This window comes from Phyllobates terribilis, unplaced genomic scaffold (genome assembly GCF_046119375.1).
Source record: "Phyllobates terribilis strain yellow unplaced genomic scaffold, ASM4611937v1 Scaffold_4__5_contigs__length_816908805, whole genome shotgun sequence".
Taxonomy (NCBI): domain Eukaryota; kingdom Metazoa; phylum Chordata; class Amphibia; order Anura; family Dendrobatidae; genus Phyllobates; species Phyllobates terribilis.
Genome location: NW_027362764.1, coordinates 302,717,071 through 302,738,848, shown reverse-complemented (window position 1 = coordinate 302,738,848; position 21,778 = coordinate 302,717,071).

The following is a 21,778-nucleotide window of genomic DNA, read 5'->3' as shown; positions in this document are numbered from 1 at the left end:
CAGATAAAAATTATTTTGAATTTGCAACCTGGTGGAGGTTAGAATAGATGGACTAATAGAACAAGTCCCACACACTGCTACAAGCCCAATATTTTTTCAGAGCTAGATGCAGATAAAAATTATTTTGAATTTGCAACCTGGTGGAGGTTAGTATAGATGGACTAATAGAACAAGTCCCACAAACTGCTACAAGCCAAAATATTTTTTCATAGCTAGATGCAGATAAAAATTATTTTGAATTTGCAACCTGGTGGAGGTTAGTATAGATGGACTAATAGAACATGTCCCACACACTGCTACAAGCCAAAATATTTTTTCAGAGCTAGATGCAGATAAAAATTATCTTGAATTTTCAACCTGGTGGAGGTTAGTATAGATGGAATAATAGAACAAGTCCCACACACTGCTACAAGCCAAAATATTTTTTCAGAGCTAGATGCAGATAAAAATTATTTTGAATTTGCAACCTGGAGGAGGTTAGTATAGATGGACTAATAGAACAAGTCCCACACACTGCTACAAGCCGAAGCCGAAATATTTTTTCAGAGCTAGATGCAGATAAAAATTATTTTGAATTTGCAACCTGGTGGAGGTTAGTATAGATGGTCTAATAGAACAAGTCCCACACACTGATACAAGCCAAAATATTTTTTCAGAGCTAGATACAGATAAAAATTATTTTGAATTTGCAACCTGGTGGAGGTTAGTATAGATGGACTAATAGAACATGTCCCACACACTGCTACAAGCCGAAATATTTTTTCAGAGCTAGATGCAGATAAAAATTATTTTGAATTTGCAACCTGGTGGAGGTTAGTATAGATGGACTAATAGAGCAAGTCCCACACACTGCTACAAGCCAAAATATTTTATCAGAGCTAGATGCAGATAAAAATTATTTTGAATTTGCAACCTGGTGGAGGTTAGTATAGATGGACTAATAGAACAAGTCCCACACACTGCTACAAGCCCAATATTTTTTCAGAGCTAGATGCAGATAAAAATTATTTTGAATTTGCAACCTGGTGGAGGTTAGTATAGATGGACTAATGGAACAAGTCCCACACACTGCTACAAGCCGAAAAAATTTTTCAGAGCTAGATGCAGATAAAAATTATTTTGAATTTGCAACCTGGTGGAGGTTAGTATAGATGGACTAATAGAGCACGTCCCACACACTGCTACAAGTCGCAATATTTTTTCACAGCTAGATGCAGATAAAAATTATTTTGAATTTGCAACCTGGTGGAGGTTAGTATAGATGGACTAATAGAACAAGTCCCACAAACTGCTACAAGCCAAAATATTTTTTCATAGCTAGATGCAGATAAAAATTATTTTGAATTTGCAACCTGGTGGAGGTTAGTATAGATGGACTAATAGAACATGTCCCACACACTGCTACAAGCCAAAATATTTTTTCAGAGCTAGATGCAGATAAAAATTATCTTGAATTTTCAACCTGGTGGAGGTTAGTATAGATGGACTAATAGAACAAGTCCCACACACTGCTACATGCCAAAATATTTTTTCAGAGCTAGATGCAGATAAAAATTATTTTGAATTTGCAACCTTTAGGAGGTTAGTATAGATGGACTAATAGAACAAGTCTCACACACTGCTACAAGCCGAAGCCGAAATATTTTTTCAGAGCTAGATGCAGATAAAAATTATTTTGAATTTGCAACCTGGTGGAGGTTAGTATAGATGGACTAATAGAACAAGTCCCACACACTGCTATAAGCCAAAATATTTTTTCAGAGCTAGATGCAGATAAAAATTATTTTGAATTTGCAACCTGGTGGAGGTTAGAATAGATGGACTAATAGAACAAGTCCCACACACTGCTACAAGCCCAATATTTTTTCAGAGCTAGATGCAGATAAAAATTATTTTGAATTTGCAACCTGGTGGAGGTTAGTATAGATGAACTAATGGAACAAGTCCCACACACTGCTACAAGCCGAAAAAAATTTTCAGAGCTAGATGCAGATAAAAATTATTTTGAATTTGCAACCTGGTGGAGGTTAGTATAGATGGACTAATAGAGCACGTCCCACACACTGCTACAAGTTGCAATATTTTTTCAGAGCTAGATGCAGATAAAAATTATTTTGAATTTGCAACCTGGTGGAGGTTAGTATAGATGGACTAATAGAACAAGTCCCACAAACTGCTACAAGCCAAAATATTTTTTCATAGCTAGATGCAGATAAAAATTATTTTGAATTTGCAACCTGGTGGAGGTTAGTATAGATGGACTAATAGAACATGTCCCACACACTGCTACAAGCCAAAATATTTTTTCAGAGCTAGATGCAGATAAAAATTATCTTGAATTTTTAACCTGGTGGAGGTTAGTATAGATGGACTAATAGAACAAGTCCCACACACTGCTACAAGCTAAAATATTTTTTCAGAGCTAGATGCAGATAAAAATTATTTTGAATTTGCAACCTGGAGGAGGTTAGTATAGATGGACTAATAGAAAAAGTCCCACACACTGCTACAAGCCGAAGCCAAAATATTTTTTCAGAGCTAGATGCAGATAAAAATTATTTTGAATTTGCAACCTGGTGGAGGTTAGTATAGATGGACTAATAGAACAAGTCCCACACACTGCTACAAGCCGAAATATTTTTTCAGAGTTAGATACAGATAAAAATTATTTTGAATTTGCAACCTGGTGGAGGTTAGTATAGATGGACTAATAGAACATGTCCCACACACTGCTACAAGCCAAAATATTTTTTCAGAGCTAGATGCAGATAAAAATTATTTTGAATTTGCAACCCGGTGGAGGTTAGTATAGATGGACTAATAGAGCAAGTCCCACACACTGCTACAAGCCAAAATATTTTATCAGAGCTAGATGCAGATAAAAATTATTTTGAATTTGCAGCCTGGTGGAGGTTAGTATAGATGGACTAATAGAGCAAGTCCCACACACTGCTACAAGCCAAAATATTTTTTCAGAGCTAGATGCAGATAAAAGTTTTTTTGAATTTGCAACCTGGTGGAGGTTAGTATAGATGGACTAATAGAACAAGTCCCACACACTGCTACAAGCCGAAATATTTTTTCAGAGCTAGATGCAGATAAAAATTATTTTGAATTTGCAACCTGGTGGAGGTTAGTATAGATGGACTAATAGAACAAGTCCCACACACTGCTACAAGCCGAAGCCGAAATATTTTTTCAGAGCTAGATGCAGATAAAAATTATTTTGAATTTCCAACCTGGTGGAGGTTAGTATAGATGGACTAATAGAACAAGTCCCACACACTGCTACAAGCCGAAATATTTTTTCAGAGCTAGATACAGATAAAAATTATTTTGAATTTGCAACCTGGTGGAGGTTAGTATAGATGGACGAATAGAACATGTCCCACACACTGCTACAAGCCGAAATATTTTTTCAGAGCAAGATGCAGATAAAAATTATTTTGAATTTGCAACCTGGTGGAGGTTAGTTTAGATGGACTAATAGAGCAAGTCCCACACACTGCTACAAGCCAAAATCTTTTATCAGAGCTAGATGCAGATAAAAATTATTTTGAATTTGCAACCTGGTGGATGTTAGTATAGATGGACTAATAGAACAAGTTCCACACACTGCTATAAGCCAAAATATTTTTTCAGAGCTAGATGCAGATAAAATTATTTTGAATTTGCAACCTGGAGGAGGTTAGTATAGATGGACTAATAGAACAAGTCCCACACACTGCTACAAGCCGAAGCCGAAATATTTTTTCAGAGCTAGATGCAGATAAAAATTATTTTGAATTTGCAACCTGGTGGAGGTTAGTATAGATGGACTAATAGAACAAGTCCCACAAACTGCTACAAGCCAAAATATTTTTTCATAGCTAGATGCAGATAAAAATTATTTTGAATTTGCAACCTGGTGGAGGTTAGTATAGATGGACTAATAGAACATGTCCCACACACTGCTACAAGCCAAAATATTTTTTCAGAGCTAGATGCAGATAAAAATTATCTTGAATTTTCAACCTGGTGGAGGTTAGTATAGATGGACTAATAGAACAAGTCCCACACACTGCTACATGCCAAAATATTTTTTCAGAGCTAGATGCAGATAAAAATTATTTTGAATTTGCAACCTTTAGGAGGTTAGTATAGATGGACTAATAGAACAAGTCTCACACACTGCTACAAGCCGAAGCCGAAATATTTTTTCAGAGCTAGATGCAGATAAAAATTATTTTGAATTTGCAACCTGGTGGAGGTTAGTATAGATGGACTAATAGAACAAGTCCCACACACTGCTATAAGCCAAAATATTTTTTCAGAGCTAGATGCAGATAAAAATTATTTTGAATTTGCAACCTGGTGGAGGTTAGAATAGATGGACTAATAGAACAAGTCCCACACACTGCTACAAGCCCAATATTTTTTCAGAGCTAGATGCAGATAAAAATTATTTTGAATTTGCAACCTGGTGGAGGTTAGTATAGATGAACTAATGGAACAAGTCCCACACACTGCTACAAGCCGAAAAAAATTTTCAGAGCTAGATGCAGATAAAAATTATTTTGAATTTGCAACCTGGTGGAGGTTAGTATAGATGGACTAATAGAGCACGTCCCACACACTGCTACAAGTTGCAATATTTTTTCAGAGCTAGATGCAGATAAAAATTATTTTGAATTTGCAACCTGGTGGAGGTTAGTATAGATGGACTAATAGAACAAGTCCCACAAACTGCTACAAGCCAAAATATTTTTTCATAGCTAGATGCAGATAAAAATTATTTTGAATTTGCAACCTGGTGGAGGTTAGTATAGATGGACTAATAGAACATGTCCCACACACTGCTACAAGCCAAAATATTTTTTCAGAGCTAGATGCAGATAAAAATTATCTTGAATTTTTAACCTGGTGGAGGTTAGTATAGATGGACTAATAGAACAAGTCCCACACACTGCTACAAGCTAAAATATTTTTTCAGAGCTAGATGCAGATAAAAATTATTTTGAATTTGCAACCTGGAGGAGGTTAGTATAGATGGACTAATAGAACAAGTCCCACACACTGCTACAAGCCGAAGCCAAAATATTTTTTCAGAGCTAGATGCAGATAAAAATTATTTTGAATTTGCAACCTGGTGGAGGTTAGTATAGATGGACTAATAGAACAAGTCCCACACACTGCTACAAGCCGAAATATTTTTTCAGAGTTAGATACAGATAAAAATTATTTTGAATTTGCAACCTGGTGGAGGTTAGTATAGATGGACTAATAGAACATGTCCCACACACTGCTACAAGCCAAAATATTTTTTCAGAGCTAGATGCAGATAAAAATTATTTTGAATTTGCAACCCGGTGGAGGTTAGTATAGATGGACTAATAGAGCAAGTCCCACACACTGCTACAAGCCAAAATATTTTATCAGAGCTAGATGCAGATAAAAATTATTTTGAATTTGCAGCCTGGTGGAGGTTAGTATAGATGGACTAATAGAGCAAGTCCCACACACTGCTACAAGCCAAAATATTTTTTCAGAGCTAGATGCAGATAAAAGTTTTTTTGAATTTGCAACCTGGTGGAGGTTAGTATAGATGGACTAATAGAACAAGTCCCACACACTGCTACAAGCCGAAATATTTTTTCAGAGCTAGATGCAGATAAAAATTATTTTGAATTTGCAACCTGGTGGAGGTTAGTATAGATGGACTAATAGAACAAGTCCCACACACTGCTACAAGCCGAAATATTTTTTCAGAGCTAGATACAGATAAAAATTATTTTGAATTTGCAACCTGGTGGAGGTTAGTATAGATGGACGAATAGAACATGTCCCACACACTGCTACAAGCCGAAATATTTTTTCAGAGCAAGATGCAGATAAAAATTATTTTGAATTTGCAACCTGGTGGAGGTTAGTTTAGATGGACTAATAGAGCAAGTCCCACACACTGCTACAAGCCAAAATCTTTTATCAGAGCTAGATGCAGATAAAAATTATTTTGAATTTGCAACCTGGTGGATGTTAGTATAGATGGACTAATAGAACAAGTTCCACACACTGCTATAAGCCAAAATATTTTTTCAGAGCTAGATGCAGATAAAATTATTTTGAATTTGCAACCTGGAGGAGGTTAGTATAGATGGACTAATAGAACAAGTCCCACACACTGCTACAAGCCGAAGCCGAAATATTTTTTCAGAGCTAGATGCAGATAAAAATTATTTTGAATTTGCAACCTGGTGGAGGTTAGTATAGATGGACTAATAGAACAAGTCCCACACACTGCTACAAGCCGAAATATTTTTTCAGAGTTAGATACAGATAAAAATTATTTTGAATTTGCAACCTGGTGGAGGTTAGTATAGATGGACTCATAGAACATGTCCCACACACTGCTACAAGCCAAAATATTTTTTCAGAGCTAGATGCAGATAAAAATTATTTTGAATTTGCAACCCGGTGGAGGTTAGTATAGATGGACTAATAGAGCAAGTCCCACACACTGCTACAAGCCAAAATATTTTATCAGAGCTAGATGCAGATAAAAATTATTTTGAATTTGCAGCCTGGTGGAGGTTAGTATAGATGGACTAATAGAGCAAGTCCCAAACACTGCTACAAGCCAAAATATTTTTTCAGAGCTAGATGCAGATAAAAGTTTTTTTGAATTTGCAACCTGGTGGAGGTTAGTATAGATGGACTAATAGAACAAGTCCCACACACTGCTACAAGCCGAAGCCGAAATATTTTTTCAGAGCTAGATGCAGATAAAAATTATTTTGAATTTGAAACCTGGTGGAGGTTAGTATAGATGGACTAATAGAACAAGTCCCACACACTGCTACAAGCCGAAATATTTTTTCAGAGCTAGATACAGAAAAAAATTATTTTGAATTTGCAACCTGGTGGAGGTTAGTATAGATGGACTAATAGAACATGTCCCACACACTGCTACAAGCCGAAATATTTTTTCAGAGCAAGATGCAGATAAAAATTATTTTGAATTTGCAACCTGGTGGAGGTTAGTATAGATGGACTAATAGAGCAAGTCCCACACACTGCTACAAGCCAAAATATTTTATCAGAGCTAGATGCAGATAAAAATTATTTTGAATTTGCAACCTGGTGGAGGTTAGTATAGATGGACTAATAGAACAAGTCCCACACACTGCTATAAGCCAAAATATTTTTTCAGAGCTAGATGCAGATAAAAATTATTTTGAATTTGCAACCTCGTGGAGGTTAGAATAGATGGACTAATAGAACAAGTCCCACACACTGCTACAAGCCCAATATTTTTTCAGGGCTAGATGCAGATAAAAATTATTTTGAATTTGCAACCTGGTGGAGGTTAGTATAGATGGACTAATAGAACAAGTCCCACACACTGCTACAAGCCGAAATATTTTTTCAGAGCTAGATGCAGATAAAAATTATTTTGAATTTGCAACCTGGTGGAGGTTAGTATAGATGGACTAATAGAGCAAGTCCCACACACTGCTACAAGCCGCAATATTTTTTCACAGCTAGATGCAGATAAAAATTATTTTGAATTTGCAACCTGGTGGAGGTTAGTATAGATGGATTAATAGAACAAGTCCCACAAACTGCTACAAGCCAAAATATTTTTTCATAGCTAGATGCAGATAAAAATTATTTTGAATTTGCAACCTGGTGGAGGTTAGTATAGATGGACTAATAGAACAAGTCCCACACACTGCTACAAGCCAAAATATTTTTTCAGACCTAGATGCAGATAAAAATTATTTTGAATTTGCAACCTGGTGGAGGTTAGTATAGATGGACTCATAGAACATGTCCCACACACTGCTACAAGCCGAATTATTTTTTCAGAGCTAGATGCAGATAAAAATTATTTTGAATTTGCAACCTGGTGGAGGTTAGTATAGATGGACTAATAGAACAAGTCCCACACACTGCTACAAGCCAAAATATTTTTTCAGAGCTAGATGCAGATAAAAATTATTTTGAAATTGCAACCTGGTGGAGGTTAGTATAGATGGACTAATAGAACATGTCCCACACACTGCTACAAGCCGAAATATTTTTTCAGAGCTAGATGCAGATAAAAATTATTTTGAATTTGCAACATGGTGGAGGTTAGTATAGATGGCCTAATAGAACAAGTCCCACACACTGCTACAAGCCAAAATATTTTTTCAGAGCAAGATGCAGATAAAAATTATTTTGAATTTGCAACCTGGTGGAGGTTAGTATAGATGAACTAATAGAACAAGTCTCACACACTGCTACAAGCCGAAGCCAAAATATTTTTTCAGAGCTAGATGCAGATAAAAATCATTTTGAATTTGCAACCTGGTGGAGGTTAGTATAGATGGACTAATAGAACATGTCCCACACACTGCTACAAGCCGAAATATTTTTTCAGAGCTAGATGCAGATAAAAATTATTTTGAATTTGCAACCTAGTGGAGGTTAGTATAGATGGACTAATAGAGAAAGTCCCACACACTGCTACAAGCCAAAATATTTTATCAGAGCTAGATGCAGGTAAAAATTATTTTGAATTTGCAACCTGGTGGAGGTTAGGATAGGTGGACTAATAGAGCAAGTCCCACACACTGCTACAAGCCAAAATATTTTTTCAGAGCTAGATGCAGATAAAAATTATTTTGAATTTGCAACCTGGTGGAGGTTAGTATAGATGGACTAATAGAACAAGTCCCACACACTGCTACAAGGCAAAATATTTTTTCAGAGCTAGATGCAGATAAAAATTATTGTGAATTTGCAACCTGGTGGAGGTTAGTATAGATGGACTAATAGAACAAGTCCCACACACTGCTCCAAGCCGAAGCCGAAATATTTTTTCAGATCTAGATGCTGATAAAAATTATTTTGAATTTGCAACCTGGTGGTGGTTAGTATAGATGGACTAATAGAACAAGTCCCACACACTGCTACAAGCTGAAATATTTTTTCAGAGCTAGATACAGATAAAAATTATTTTGAATTTGCAACCTGGTGGAGGTTAGTATAGATGGGTTAATAGAACAAGACCCACACACTGCTAAAAGCCAAAATATTTTTTCAGAGCTAGATGCAGATAAAAATTATTTTGAATTTGCAACCTGGTGGAGGTTAGTATAGATGGACTAATAGAACATGTCCCACACACTGCTACAAGCCGAAATATTTTTTCAGAGCTAGATGCAGATAAAAATTATCTTGAATTTGCAACCTGGTGGAGTTTAGTATAGATGGACTAATAGAACAAGTCCCACACACTGCTACAAGCCGAAATATTTTTTCAGAGCTAGATGCAGATAAAAATTATTTTGAATTTGCAACCTGGTGGAGGTTAGTATAGATGGACTAATAGAGCAAGTCCCACACACTGCTACAAGCCAAAATATTTTTTCAGAGCTAGATGCAGATAAAAGTTTTTTTGAATTTGCAACCTGGTGGAGGTTAGTATAGATGGACTAATAGAACAAGTCCCACACACTGCTACAAGCCGAAATATTTTTTCAGAGCTAGACGAAGATAAAAATTATTTTGAATTTGCAACCTGGTGGAGGTTAGTATAGATGTACTAATAGAACAAGTCCCACACACTGCTACAAGCCGAAGCCGAAATATTTTTTCAGAGCTAGATGCAGATAAAAATTATTTTGAATTTGCAACCTGGTGGAGGTTAGTATAGATGGACTAATAGAACAAGTCCCACACACTGCTACAAGCCGAAATATTTTTTCAGAGCTAGATACAGAAAAAAATTATTTTGAATTTGCAACCTGGTGGAGGTTAGTATAGATGTACTAATAGAACAAGTCCCACACACTGCTACAAGCCGAAGCCGAAATATTTTTTCAGAGCTAGATGCAGATAAAAATTATTTTGAATTTGCAACCTGGTGGAGGTTAGTATAGATGGACTAATAGAACAAGTCCCACACACTGCTACAAGCCGAAATATTTTTTCAGAGCTAGATACAGAAAAAAATTATTTTGAATTTGCAACCTGGTGGAGGTTAGTATAGATGGACTAATAGAACATGTCCCACACACTGCTACAAGCCGAAATATTTTTTCAGAGCAAGATGCAGATAAAAATTATTTTGAATTTGCAACCTGGTGGAGGTTAGTATAGATGGACTAATAGAGCAAGTCCCACACACTGCTACAAGCCAAAATATTTTATCAGAGCTAGATGCAGATAAAAATTATTTTGAATTTGCAACCTGGTGGTGGTTAGTATAGATGGACTAATAGAACAAGTCCCACACACTGCTACAAGCTGAAATATTTTTTCAGAGCTAGATACAGATAAAAATTATTTTGAATTTGCAACCTGGTGGAGGTTAGTATAGATGGATTAATAGAACAAGACCCACACACTGCTAAAAGCCAAAATATTTTTTCAGAGCTAGATGCAGATAAAAATTATTTTGAATTTGCAACCTGGTGGAGGTTAGTATAGATGGACTAATAGAACATGTCCCACACACTGCTACAAGCCGAAATATTTTTTCAGAGCTAGATGCAGATAAAAATTATCTTGAATTTGCAACCTGGTGGAGTTTAGTATAGATGGACTAATAGAACAAGTCCCACACACTGCTACAAGCCGAAATATTTTTTCAGAGCTAGACGCAGATAAAAATTATTTTGAATTTGCAACCTGGTGGAGGTTAGTATAGATGTACTAATAGAACAAGTCCCACACACTGCTACAAGCCGAAGCCGAAATATTTTTTCAGAGCTAGATGCAGATAAAAATTATTTTGAATTTGCAACCTGGTGGAGGTTAGTATAGATGGACTAATAGAACAAGTCCCACACACTGCTACAAGCCGAAATATTTTTTCAGAGCTAGATACAGAAAAAAATTATTTTGAATTTGCAACCTGGTGGAGGTTAGTATAGATGGACTAATAGAACATGTCCCACACACTGCTACAAGCCGAAATATTTTTTCAGAGCAAGATGCAGATAAAAATTATTTTGAATTTGCAACCTGGTGGAGGTTAGTATAGATGGACTAATAGAGCAAGTCCCACACACTGCTACAAGCCAAAATATTTTATCAGAGCTAGATGCAGATAAAAATTATTTTGAATTTGCAACCTGGTGGTGGTTAGTATAGATGGACTAATAGAACAAGTCCCACACACTGCTACAAGCTGAAATATTTTTTCAGAGCTAGATACAGATAAAAATTATTTTGAATTTGCAACCTGGTGGAGGTTAGTATAGATGGATTAATAGAACAAGACCCACACACTGCTAAAAGCCAAAATATTTTTTCAGAGCTAGATGCAGATAAAAATTATTTTGAATTTGCAACCTGGTGGAGGTTAGTATAGATGGACTAATAGAACATGTCCCACACACTGCTACAAGCCGAAATATTTTTTCAGAGCTAGATGCAGATAAAAATTATTTTGAATTTGCAACCTGGTGGAGTTTAGTATAGATGGACTAATAGAACAAGTCCCACACACTGCTACAAGCCGAAATATTTTTTCAGAGCTAGACGCAGATAAAAATTATTTTGAATTTGCAACCTGGTGGAGGTTAGTATAGATGTACTAATAGAAAAAGTCCCACACACTGCTACAAGCCGAAGCCGAAATATTTTTTCAGAGCTAGATGCAGATAAAAATTATTTTGAATTTGCAACCTGGTGGAGGTTAGTATAGATGTACTAATAGAACAAGTTCCACACACTGCTACAAGCCGAAGCCGAAATATTTTTTCAGAGCTAGATGCAGATAAAAATTATTTTGAATTTGCAACCTGGTGGAGGTTAGTATAGATGGACTAATAGAACAAGTCCCACACACTGCTACAAGCCGAAATATTTTTTCAGAGCTAGATGCAGATAAAAATTATTTTGAATTTGCAACCTGGTGGAGGTTAGTATAGATGGACTAATAGAGCAAGTCCCACACACTGCTACAAGCCGCAATATTTTTTCACAGCTAGATGCAGATAAAAATTATTTTGAATTTGCAACCTGGTGGAGGTTAGTATAGATGGACTAATAGAACAAGTCCCACAAACTGCTACAAGCCAAAATATTTTTTCATAGCTAGATGCAGATAAAAATTATTTTGAATTTGCAACCTGGTGGAGGTTAGTATAGATGGACTAATAGAACAAGTCCCACACACTGCTACAAGCCAAAATATTTTTTCAGACCTAGATGCAGATAAAAATTATTTTGAATTTGCAACCTGGTGGAGGTTAGTATAGATGGACTAATAGAACATGTCCCACACACTGCTACAAGCCGAAATATTTTTTCAGAGCTAGATGCAGATAAAAATTATTTTGAATTTGCAACCTGGTGGAGGTTAGTATAGATGGACTAATAGAACAAGTCCCACACACTGCTACAAGCCAAAATATTTTTTCAGAGCTAGATGCAGATAAAAATTATTTTGAAATTGCAACCTGGTGGAGGTTAGTATAGATGGACTAATAGAACAAGTCCCACACACTGCTACAAGCCAAAATATTTTTTCAGAGCTAGATGCAGATAAAAATTATTTTGAAATTGCAACCTGGTGGAGGTTAGTATAGATGGACTAATAGAACATGTCCCACACACTGCTACAAGCCGAAATATTTTTTCAGAGCTAGATGCAGATAAAAATTATTTTGAATTTGCAATCTGGTGGAGGTTAGTATAGATGGCCTAATAGAACAAGTCCCACACACTGCTACAAGCCAAAATATTTTTTCAGAGCAAGATGCAGATAAAAATTATTTTGAATTTGCAACCTGGTGGAGGTTAGTATAGATGAAGCAATAGAACAAGTCTCACACACTGCTACAAGCCGAAGCCAAAATATTTTTTCAGAGCTAGATGCAGATAAAAATTATTTTGAATTTGCAACCTGGTGGAGGTTAGTATAGATGGACTAATAGAACATGTCCCACACACTGCTACAAGCCGAAATATTTTTTCAGAGCTAGATGCAGATAAAAATTATTTTGAATTTGCAACCTGGTGGAGGTTAGTATAGATGGACTAATAGAGAAAGTCCCACACACTGCTACAAGCCAAAATATTTTATCAGAGCTAGATGCAGGTAAAAATTATTTTGAATTTGCAACCTGGTGGAGGTTAGGATAGGTGGACTAATATAGCAAGTCCCACACACTGCTACAAGCCAAAATATTTTTTCAGAGCTAGATGCAGATAAAAATTATTTTGAATTTGCAACCTGGTGGAGGTTATTATAGATGGACTAATAGAACAAGTCCCACACACTGCTACAAGGCAATATATTTTTTCAGAGCTAGATGCAAATAAAAATTATTTTGAATTTGCAACCTGTTGGAGGTTAGTATAGATGGACTAATAGAACAAGTCCCACACACTGCTCCAAGCCGAAGCCGAAATATTTTTTCAGATCTAGATGCTGATAAAAATTATTTTGAATTTGCAACCTGGTGGAGGTTAGTATAGATGGACTAATAGAACAAGTCCCACACACTGCTACAAGCTGAAATATTTTTTCAGAGCTAGATACAGATAAAAATTATTTTGAATTTGCAACCTGGTGGAGGTTAGTATAGATGGATTAATAGAACAAGACCCACACACTGCTAAAAGCCAAAATATTTTTTCAGAGCTAGATGCAGATAAAAATTATTTTGAATTTGCAACCTGGTGGAGGTTAGTATAGATGGACTAATAGAACATGTCCCACACACTGCTACAAGCCGAAATATTTTTTCAGAGCTAGATGCAGATAAAAATTATCTTGAATTTGCAACCTGGTGGAGGTTAGTATAGATGGACTAATAGAACAAGTCCCACACACTGCTACAAGCCGAAATATTTTTTCAGAGCTAGATGCAGATAAAAATTATTTTGAATTTGCAACCTGGTGGAGGTTAGTATAGATGGACTAATAGAACAAGTCCCACACACTGCTACAAGCCGTAGCCGAAATATTTTTTCAGAGCTAGATGCAGAAAAAAATTATTTTGAATTTGCAACCTGGTAGAGGTTAGTATAGATGGACTAACAGAGCAAGTCCCACACACTGCTACAAGCCTAAATATTTTTTCAGAGCTAGATACAGATTAAAATTATTTTGAATTTGCAACCTCGTGGAGGTTAGTATAGATGGACTAATAGAACATGTCCCACACACTGCTACAAGCCGAAATATTTTTTCAGAGCTAGATGCAGTTAAAAATTATTTTGAATTTGCAACCTGGTGGAGGTTAGTATAGATGGACTAATAGAGCAAGTCCCACACACTGCTACAAGCCAAAATATTTTATCAGAGCTAGATGCAAATAACAATTATTTTGAATTTGCAACCTGGTGGAGGTTAGTATAGATGGACTAATAGAACAAGTCCCACACACTGCTATAAGCCAAATATTTTTTTCAGAGCTAGATGCAGATAAAAATTAATTTGAATTTGCAACCTGGTGGAGGTTAGAATAGATGGACTAATAGAACAAGTCCCACACACTGCTACAAGCCCAAATATTTTTTCAGAGCTAGATGCAGATAAAAATTATTTTGAATTTGCAGCCTGGTGGAGGTTGGTATAGATGGACTAATAGAACAAGTCCCACACACTGCTACAAGCCGAAATATTTTTTCAGAGCTAGATGCAGATAAAAATTATTTTGAATTTGCAACCTGGTGGAGGTTAGTATAGATGGACTAATAGAGCAAGTCCCACACACTGCTACAAGCCGCAATATTTTTTCACAGCTAGATGCAGATAAAAATGATTTTGAATTTGCAACCGGGTGGAGGTTAGTATAGATGGACTAATAAAACAAGTCCCACAAACTGCTACAAGCCAAAATATTTTTTCATAGCTAGATGCAGATAAAAATTATTTTGAATTTGCAACCTGGTGGAGGTTAGTATAGATGGACTAATAGAACAAGTCCCACACACTGCTACAAGCCGAAGCCGAAATATTTTTTCAGAGCTAGATGCAGATAAAAATTATTTTGAATTTGCAACCTGGTGGAAGTTAGTATAGATGGACTAATAGAACAAGTCCCACACATTGCTACCAGCCGAAATATTTTTTCAGAGGTAGATGCAGATAAAAATTATTTTGAATTTGCAACCTGGTGGAGGTTAGTATAGATGGACTAATAGAACATGTCCCACACATTGCTACAAGCCAAAATATTTTTTCAAAGCTAGATGTAGATAAAAATTATTTTGAATTTGCAACCTGGTGGAGGTTAGTATAGATGGACTAATAGAACAAGTCCCACACACTGCTACAAGCCAAAATATTTTTTCAGAGCTAGATGCAGATAATAATTATTTTTAATTTGCAACCTGGTGGAGGTTAGTATAGATGGACTAATAGAACAAGTCCCACACACTGCTACAAGCCGCAATATTTTTTCACAGCTAGATGCAGATAAAAATGATTTTGAATTTGCAACCTTGTGGAGGTTAGTATAGATGGACTAATAGAACAAGTCCCACACACTGCTACAAGCCAAAATATTTTATCAGAGCTAGATGCAGATAAAAAATTTTTTTAATTTGCAACCTGGTGGAGTTTAGTATAGATTGGCTAATAGAACAAGTCCCACACACTGCTATAAGCCAAAATATTTTTTCAGAGCTAGATGCAGATAAAAATTTTTTTGAATTTGCAACCTGGTGGAGGTTAGAATACATGGACTAATAGAACAAGTCCCACACACTGCTACAAGCCCAAATATTTTTTCAGAACTAGATGCAGATAAAAATTATTTTGAATTTGCAACCTGGTGGAGGTTAGTAAAGATGGACTAATAGAACAAGTCCCACACACTGCTACAAGCCGAAGCCGAAATATTTTTCAGAGCTTGATACAGATAAAAATTATGTTGCATTTGCAACTTGGTGGAGGTTAGTATAGATGGACTAATAGAACAAGTCCCACACACTGCTGCTACAAGCCGAAATATTTTTTCAGAGCTAGATGCAGATAAAAATTATTTTGAATTTGCAATCTGGTGGAGGTTAGCATAGATGGACTAATAGAACAAGTCCCACACACTGCTACAAGCCGAAATATTTTTTCAGAGCTAGATGCAGATAAAAATTATTTTGAATTTGCAACCTGGTGGTTAGTATAGATGGACTAATAGAACAAGTCCCACACACTGCTACAAGCCGAAATATTTTTTCAGAGCTAGATGCAGATAAAAATTATTTTGAATTTGCAACCTGGTCGAGGTTAGTATAGATGGACTAATAGAACAAGTCCCACACACTGCTACAAGCCGAAGCCAAAATATTTTTTCATAGATAGATGTAGATAAAAATTATTTTGAATTTGCAACCTGGTGGAGGTTAGTATAGATGGACTAATAGAACAAGTCCCACACACTGCTACAAGCCAAAATATTTTTTCAGAGCTAGATGCAGATAAAAATTATTTTGAATTTGCAATCTAGTTGAGGTTAATATAGATGGACTAATACAGCAAGTCCCACACACTGCTACAAGCCGAAATATTTTTTCAGAGCTAGAGGCAGATAAAAATTATTTTGAATTTGCAACCTGGTGGAGGTTAGTATAGATGGACTAATAGAACAAGGCCCACAAACCGCTGTAAGCCAAAATATTTTTTCAGAGCGAGATGCAGATAAAAATTATTTTGAATTTGCAACCTGGTGGAGGTTAGTATAGATGGACTAATAGCACAAGTCCCACACACTGCTACAAGCCAAAATATTTTTTCAGAGTTAGATGCAGAAAAAATTATTTTGAATTTGCAACCTGGTGGAGGTTAGTATAGATGGACTAATAGAACAAGTCCCACACATTGCTACAAGCCGAAATATTTTTTCAGAGCTAGATGCAGATAAAAATTATTTTGAATTTGCAACCTGGTGGAGGTTAGTATAGATGGACTAATAGAACAAGTCCCATACACTGCTACAAGCCGAAATATTTTTTCAGAGCTAGATGCAGATAAAAATTATTTTGAATTTGCTACCTGGTGGAGGTTAGTTTAGTTGGACTAATAGAACAAGTCCCACACACTGCTACAAGCCGAAGCCGAAATATTTTTTCAGAGTTAGATGCAGATAAAAATTATTTTGAATTTTCAACCTGGTAGAGGTTAGTATAGATGGACTAATAGAACAAGTCCCACACACTGCTACAAGCCGAAATATTTTTTCAGAGCTAGATACAGATAAAAATTATTTTGAAATTGCAACCTGGTGGAGGTTAGTATAGATGGACTAATAGAACATGTCCCACACACTGCTACAAGCCGAAATATTTTTTCAGAGCTAGATGCAGATAAAAATTATTTTGAATTTGCAATCTGGTGGAGGTTAGTATAGATGGCCTAACAGAACAAGTCCCACACACTGCTACAAGCCAAAATATTTTTTCAGAGCAAGATGCAGATAAAAATTATTTTGAATTTGCAACCTGGTGGAGGTTAGTATAGATGAACCAATAGAACAAGTCTCACACACTGCTACAAGCCGAAGCCAAAATATTTTTTCAGAGCTAGATGCAGATAAAAATTATTTTGAATTTGCAACCTGGTGGAGGTTAGTATAGATGGACTAATAGAACATGTCCCACACACTGCTACAAGCCGAAATATTTTTTCAGAGCTAGATGCAGATAAAAATTATTTTGAATTTGCAACCTGGTGGAGGTTAGTATAGATGGACTAATAGAGAAAGTCCCACACACTGCTACAAGCCAAAATATTTTATCAGAGCTAGATGCAGGTAAAAATTATTTTGAATTTGCAACCTGGTGGAGGTTAGGATAGGTGGACTAATATAGCAAGTCCCACACACTGCTACAAGCCAAAATATTTTTTCAGAGCTAGATGCAGATAAAAATTATTTTGAATTTGCAACCTGGTGGAGGTTATTATAGATGGACTAATAGAACAAGTCCCACACACTGCTACAAGGCAAAATATTTTTTCAGAGCTAGATGCAAATAAAAATTATTTTGAATTTGCAACCTGTTGGAGGTTAGTATAGATGGACTAATAGAACAAGTCCCACACACTGCTCCAAGCCGAAGCCGAAATATTTTTTCAGATCTAGATGCTGATAAAAATTATTTTGAATTTGCAACCTGGTGGAGGTTAGTATAGATGGACTAATAGAACAAGTCCCACACACTGCTACAAGCTGAAATATTTTTTCAGAGCTAGATACAGATAAAAATTATTTTGAATTTGCAACCTGGTGGAGGTTAGTATAGATGGATTAATAGAACAAGACCCACACACTGCTAAAAGCCAAAATATTTTTTCAGAGCTAGATGCAGATAAAAATTATTTTGAATTTGCAACCTGGTGGAGGTTAGTATAGATGGACTAATAGAACATGTCCCACACACTGCTACAAGCCGAAATATTTTTTCAGAGCTAGATGCAGATAAAAATTATCTTGAATTTGCAACCTGGTGGAGGTTAGTATAGATGGACTAATAGAACAAGTCCCACACACTGCTACAAGCCGAAATATTTTTTCAGAGCTAGATGCAGATAAAAATTATTTTGAATTTGCAACCTGGTGGAGGTTAGTATAGATGGACTAATAGAACAAGTCCCACACACTGCTACAAGCCGTAGCCGAAATATTTTTTCCGAGCTAGATGCAGAAAAAAATTATTTTGAATTTGCAACCTGGTAGAGGTTAGTATAGATGGACTAACAGAGCAAGTCCCACACACTGCTACAAGCCTAAATATTTTTTCAGAGCTAGATACAGATTAAAATTATTTTGAATTTGCAACCTCGTGGAGGTTAGTATAGATGGACTAATAGAACATGTCCCACACACTGCTACAAGCCGAAATATTTTTTCAGAGCTAGATGCAGTTAAAAATTATTTTGAATTTGCAACCTGGTGGAGGTTAGTATAGATGGACTAATAGAGCAAGTCCCACACACTGCTACAAGCCAAAATATTTTATCAGAGCTAGATGCAAATAACAATTATTTTGAATTTGCAACCTGGTGGAGGTTAGTATAGATGGACTAATAGAACAAGTCCCACACACTGCTATAAGCCAAATATTTTTTTCAGAGCTAGATGCAGATAAAAATTAATTTGAATTTGCAACCTGGTGGAGGTTAGAATAGATGGACTAATAGAACAAGTCCCACACACTGCTACAAGCCCAAATATTTTTTCAGAGCTAGATGCAGATAAAAATTATTTTGAATTTGCAGCCTGGTGGAGGTTAGTATAGATGGACTAATAGAACAAGTCCCACACACTGCTACAAGCCGAAATATTTTTTCAGAGCTAGATGCAGATAAAAATTATTTTGAATTTGCAACCTGGTGGAGGTTAGTATAGATGGACTAATAGAGCAAGTCCCACACACTGCTACAAGCCGCTATATTTTTTCACAGCTAGATGCAGATAAAAATGATTTTGAATTTGCAACCGGGTGGAGGTTAGTATAGATGGACTAATAAAACAAGTCCCACAAACTGCTACAAGCCAAAATATTTTTTCATAGCTAGATGCAGATAAAAATTATTTTGAATTTGCAACCTGGTGGAGGTTAGTATAGATGGACTAATAGAACAAGTCCCACACACTGCTACAAGCCGAAGCCGAAATATTTTTTCAGAGCTAGATGCAGATAAAAATTATTTTGAATTTGCAACCTGGTGGAAGTTAGTATAGATGGACTAATAGAACAAGTCCCACACATTGCTACCAGCCGAAATATTTTTTCAGAGGTAGATGCAGATAAAAATTATTTTGAATTTGCAACCTGGTGGAGGTTAGTATAGATGGACTAATAGAACATGTCCCACACATTGCTACAAGCCAAAATATTTTTTCAGAGCTAGATGTAGATAAAAATTATTTTGAATTTGCAACCTGGTGGAGGTTAGTATAGATGGACTAATAGAACAAGTCCCACACACTGCTACAAGCCAAAATATTTTTTCAGAGCTAGATGCAGATAATAATTATTTTTAATTTGCAACCTGGTGGAGGTTAGTATAGATGGACTAATAGAACAAGTCCCACACACTGCTACAAGCCGCAATATTTTTTCACAGCTAGATGCAGATAAAAATGATTTTGAATTTGCAACCTTGTGGAGGTTAGTATAGATGGACTAATAGAACAAGTCCCACACACTGCTACAAGCCAAAATATTTTATCAGAGCTAGATGCAGATAAAAATTTTTTTTAATTTGCAACCTGGTGGAGGTTAGTATAGATTGGCTAATAGAACAAGTCCCACACACTGCTATAAGCCAAAATATTTTTTCAGAGCTAGATGCAGATAAAAATTTTTTTGAATTTGCAACCTGGTGGAGGTTAGAATACATGGACTAATAGAACAAGTCCCACACACTGCTACAAGCCCAAATATTTTTTCAGAGCTAGATGCAGATAAAAATTATTTTGAATTTGCAACCTGGTGGAGGTTAGTAAAGATGGACTAATAGAACAAGTCCCACACACTGCTACAAGCCGAAGCCGAAATATTTTTCAGAGCTTGATACAGATAAAAATTATGTTGCATTTGCAAATTGGTGGAGGTTAGTATAGATGGACTAATAGAACAAGTCCCACACACTGCTGCTACAAGCCGAAATATTTTTTCAGAGCTAGATGCAGATAAAAATTATTTTGAATTTGCAATCTGGTGGAGGTTAGCATAGATGGACTAATAGAACAAGTCCCACACACTGCTACAAGCCGAAATATTTTTTCAGAGCTAGATGCAGATAAAAATTATTTTGAATTTGCAACCTGGTGGTTAGTATAGATGGACTAATAGAACAAGTCCCACACACTGCTACAAGCCGAAATATTTTTTCAGAGCTAGATGCAGATAAAAATTATTTTGAATTTGCAACCTGGTCGAGGTTAGTATAGATGGACTAATAGAACAAGTCCCACACACTGCTACAAGCCGAAGCCAAAATATTTTTTCATAGATAGATGTAGATAAAAATTATTTTGAATTTGCAACCTGGTGGAGGTTAGTATAGATGGACTAATAGAACAAGTCCCACACACTGCTACAAGCCAAAATATTTTTTCAGAGCTAGATGCAGATAAAAATTATTTTGAATTTGCAATCTAGTTGAGGTTAATATAGATGGACTAATACAGCAAGTCCCACACACTGCTACAAGCCGAAATATTTTTTCAGAGCTAGAGGCAGATAAAAATTATTTTGAATTTGCAACCTGGTGGAGGTTAGTATAGATGGACTAATAGAACAAGGCCCACAAACCGCTGTAAGCCAAAATATTTTTTCAGAGCGAGATGCAGATAAAAATTATTTTGAATTTGCAACCTGGTGGAGGTTAGTATAGATGGACTAATAGCACAAGTCCCACACACTGCTACAAGCCAAAATATTTTTTCAGAGTTAGATGCAGAAAAAATTATTTTGAATTTGCAACCTGGTGGAGGTTAGTATAGATGGACTAATAGAACAAGTCCCACACATTGCTACAAGCCGAAATATTTTTTCAGAGCTAGATGCAGATAAAAATTATTTTGAATTTGCAACCTGGTGGAGGTTAGTATAGATGGACTAATAGAACAAGTCCCATACACTGCTACAAGCCGAAATATTTTTTCAGAGCTAGATGCAGATAAAAATTATTTTGAATTTGCTACCTGGTGGAGGTTAGTTTAGTTGGACTAATAGAACAAGTCCCACACAATGCTACAAGCCGAAGCCGAAATATTTTTTCAGAGTTAGATGCAGATAAAAATTATTTTGAATTTTCAACCTGGTAGAGGTTAGTATAGAT